Source organism: Macrotis lagotis, chromosome 1 (genome assembly GCF_037893015.1).
Source record: "Macrotis lagotis isolate mMagLag1 chromosome 1, bilby.v1.9.chrom.fasta, whole genome shotgun sequence".
NCBI classification, from domain to species: domain Eukaryota; kingdom Metazoa; phylum Chordata; class Mammalia; order Peramelemorphia; family Peramelidae; genus Macrotis; species Macrotis lagotis.
Genome location: NC_133658.1, coordinates 620,487,641 through 620,491,669, shown reverse-complemented (window position 1 = coordinate 620,491,669; position 4,029 = coordinate 620,487,641). Strand labels below are relative to the sequence as shown.

General features: G+C 39.6%; 1 pseudogene; it reads left to right on the top strand.

The window, feature by feature from the left end:
- Positions 1–2,557: 2,557 nt before the first annotated feature.
- On the top strand, positions 2,558–3,243 carry LOC141522053 (phosphoglycerate mutase 1-like; annotated as a pseudogene).
- Positions 3,244–4,029: the final 786 nt, after the last annotated feature.

Genomic DNA, 4,029 nt, shown 5'->3' with positions numbered 1-4,029 from the left:
AGGGAGCTGCCAGTTAGCCAGGGACCCATTTAGAGTGGCAGGGGATGAGAAATTATAGACCATCTAGCCTAAACTCAGAGGTAGGCAAGATCTGAGAGACATTAATAAGGAATGAGATCACAAAACATCTGGAGAAATATAGGCTGACAAAAACTAGTCATTGTGGTTTTGTAAAAGGGTAAATCTTATTTGACAAATCTAGTTGGAAAAAAAAGAAGAGATAATGTGGAAAGCAGAGGGTTAGGAAGCAGTAGACATAAACTACTTGGATTTCCTAAAGGTATTGGATAAACTATTGCTGAATTGCTATACATATTATTCTGAGCCTCCAGCTTTTCTAGAGGAGGGGTATATCCATAAAGAGCAGCAATAAATGTCTCTCTTACCCTTCTAGTGTCATTGACACCCTCAAGATTTTTACCTTTGATTGGTCAAATGTAAAAATCCTAAGAGTGTCAAAGACACTAGAATAGATCTCTGTCTTTGCTTCTTTAGCATCAAGAGATGTTCTAGAATGCAGAATTCATGGCTTTGTAGGCAAGATACCTGTGGGACCAGGTTGGCTTGGTGTTTCTATTCAAATTTTCCTATTTATTCTCAGGTGGGTTTATGGAGAAAATGTAGAAGGTGAAGGACTCAGGATCCTTAAAGAAAACCCAACTAATTTCTTCAAAAGCATCTCTTGGAACTTGTAAATTATACAAACTTGTAAGAATTCAAATATGAAAAGGTTAAAGTATTCTGAATGTTGTACATTGTTAGGAACAAAAGATATAAGCTTTCAAATTGTCTCTTTTCTCTCTGCTTCTACATCATCTATTTGGATTAGACAGCTTCACAGGTCAGATGAGTTGGACCTTGAATTCCAGTCTTCATTCTTCCATGTAGGAAACTTGTTTTAGTTGTTCAAGATGAAAACACTTTCCTTCCCCACTCCCACCCCCATTAGTAGCAATGCTTAGAAATGGATCAATTAATTCACAAGCATTTATTAAATATCTACTATGTACCAAAGATGTATGGTAGGCCCTGGATCTAGAAAGACAAAAATGAAATGGTATCTGACATCAATGATCATAAATAAAGATCATAGCTCTTCAATTGGAAGGGATCACAGAGGCAACTGAGTCCCCATTCCCCATTTTCCAAACAAAGAAATTGACACCTTACAAAAAAAAGCAACTTGCCCAAGATCACAGAGATAGTTTCAGAGATAGACTATGAACCCAGATCCAATATTGCCTCTCTTGCAACATTAGTGATAGCAACTTGTAAGCATATAAATATATACAAAGTTAATTGCAAGGTAATTTAGTGGGGAATGGATCAGGAAGGACCACATGTAGAACTGGGTGCCTGAATTGGGTTTTGTTAGTCAAGGTGTGTGTGTGTGTGTGTGTGTGTGTGTGTGTGTGTGTGTGTGTGTGTGTGTGTGTTTGGTCTGGTCCCTATCCTTGGTGCCTGAACCAAGTATTCTCTTCTCTACTCACATATCCTACATCATGGACCAGGATGTGGGTACTTCACAAACTACAGGTTTGATCTCTTGCTCTGGTTCAGGAGATCTAGATATTCAATCATGTTATATTAAATAAATTAGAAAAGCAGAAAAAATCAAAGTCTATTAATAGCAAAAACTCAAAACCCATGATCCAAACCAAATCTTTGCTCAGCCTATAGAGATGAATGGTTATAAGTCCATTCTGGAGGACTTATTTATTAATTTGTTTCTCAGATGATCACAAAAGATGACTAAATCATCTATAAGATTTGCTTCAGGAGCCCCAAGAAATCAGAAATTCAATGTGGGAGGTACAAAATCTACTCAGGATGGTCTAAATGTGCCCACAAGGAGTCTATCTTTCCCTGCCAGTCATGTTAATGAATAAGTGAAAAAAATAATAAACTTTTTTGTTCCAGGAACTGATTTAAGCAATGAAGATATAAATAGAAAGATAAGAGAGTCCCTGTCTTCCAGGGACTTATCTTAATATCAAGAGACAACATGTTTGAGAGATTTCAACTGTAAGATAAGAAAACTCAGTGATCTTTAGCATACCAGGGAAAAGCCAGATGTTAAGGCATCTTGGTTAATGACATCTTCAGTGTCAAAATGATGTTGCCCATTTGAAAATTCCCAGCACTTAGGTGATAAGAATTTTCTTTATCTGATCTTTGGTAGCTTTGGCTGCCGAGGGGGTGGAGATTGCAATACCTACAGAAGTAGTGGATCTTTACAAGGTAATATTTCTACATGAGTTTCTCCCTTAGAAAATAGATGAGGGAAGTTCATGATCACTCTTGTTGATACCCATTTCCCTGAGCCTCTGCCTTGTCAGGGCTGCCTACAAGATGGTACTGATCCAGCAGTGAGAGAAAAACCCCTGGAACCTAGAAAACTACTCTAGGGGCTTATATGTCATGGATCTGAGCCCCAACAGGCACAAGGAGGCCATGCACAGACACCAAGCTCTGTGAGATGGCAGCAATGAATTTGATATGTTTCAACTCTGTTCAGAAGAGAACAATTTGGACAGTGCTAGATGACAATGACCAGATGTGGTATCCTGTAGGGAAGACTTGGCACCTCAATGAGTGGCACTATGGAGGTCTGACAGACCTCAACAAATCAGAGACAGCTGCTGAGCATGGTGAGACTCAGATGAAGATCTGATGATGATGCTATGACATCTCACCATCTCCAAAAGAACCTGACCACTTTCTATAGCAATATCAGCAAGGACCATGGCTATGCTGAACTTACTGAGGATCAGCTGCCCTCCTCTGAGAGCCTAAAAGGCGCCATTGTTCCAGCTTTACCCTTATGGAGTGAGAAAATTGTCTGCCAGATTCAGAAAGAAAAATGTATTCTGATCCCAAGGGTCCATCTAAAGAAGAAATGGTAGAACTGAATGGGATGGCATTCCCATCATGTATGAGTTGGAGAAGCATCTGAAAGTCATCAAGCCCATGCAGTTCCTCAGGGATGAAGAGAATATATAAAAAGTTATGGAGGCTGTGGCAGCCCAAACCAAGGCCAAGAAGTAAAAGCAGGCTACCAGTACATGCCAGCCATAGCCAAGTCCTTCCCTTCTCACTGTCTCCACCACATCTCTCCCCTGCCTGCCCTACACACTGACCATAGCCTTAGGGATCATAACAGATAGCTTCAAGTGGGGGACTGATGGTTCCTGTTCTCATTTCTTCCTCTCTAATTCAGAAAAATTCCTTTCTGTCTTGTGAACCCCCCCCCCCCCCAACTACTTTAGTCAAAATGCCTTCTGAGTTATTTGGTACCTGGGAAGGCGTTAGGAATACCAAAATGGTAAGAAGTACCCTATGTTAAAAGTTGAAAGAAGTAATTATTTGATTATTCCTATGACTTTCCAATAGGGCAGTCTTCTCAGGGGATGCTGTAGGAAGCTGTCTTTTACTTGGGTGGTCATTAATAATAATAATAATAATAATAATAATAATAATAATATAGTAATAATATTAATGTTTGTCCTTTATTCTCGAAGAAGACCATGACAGCAGGGAGGTGATGCCATGACAAGCATTTGAATTGGATTTGAGTGAGGAGGGCTGTGGTAAGTCACCAGCCTCACTATCTCCTCCAGAGTTATCTAGGTCCAGTAGCCAGATATGAATCAGATTGACTGGATGGAGATGGTCCTGGGTACGAGGCATTCAGGGTTAATTTACTTGCTCAAAGTTACACAGCTAGTAACAGTTAAGTGTCTGAGGCTGGATTTGAATTCCAGTTCTCCTGATTCTAAGATTAGTGCAATATCCACTTTGCCACAGGACAGTCATTTAGCAAAACATAAATATCTTGTTTGAATGTTTCCTCCCTGACCCAAGAAAAATGGACTGGGAAATTGAGATTATGTTCTAATATTTACTTGTTGCATTTGTTTTCACTAAAGACCCTTCCAGACCGCTAATTATTGGCTTTTGAAGTTATATTGTCCCACTTGGTAGTCAACAGAGATCTCAAGCTGCTTCAGAGAAGGAAGAATTCCTTAA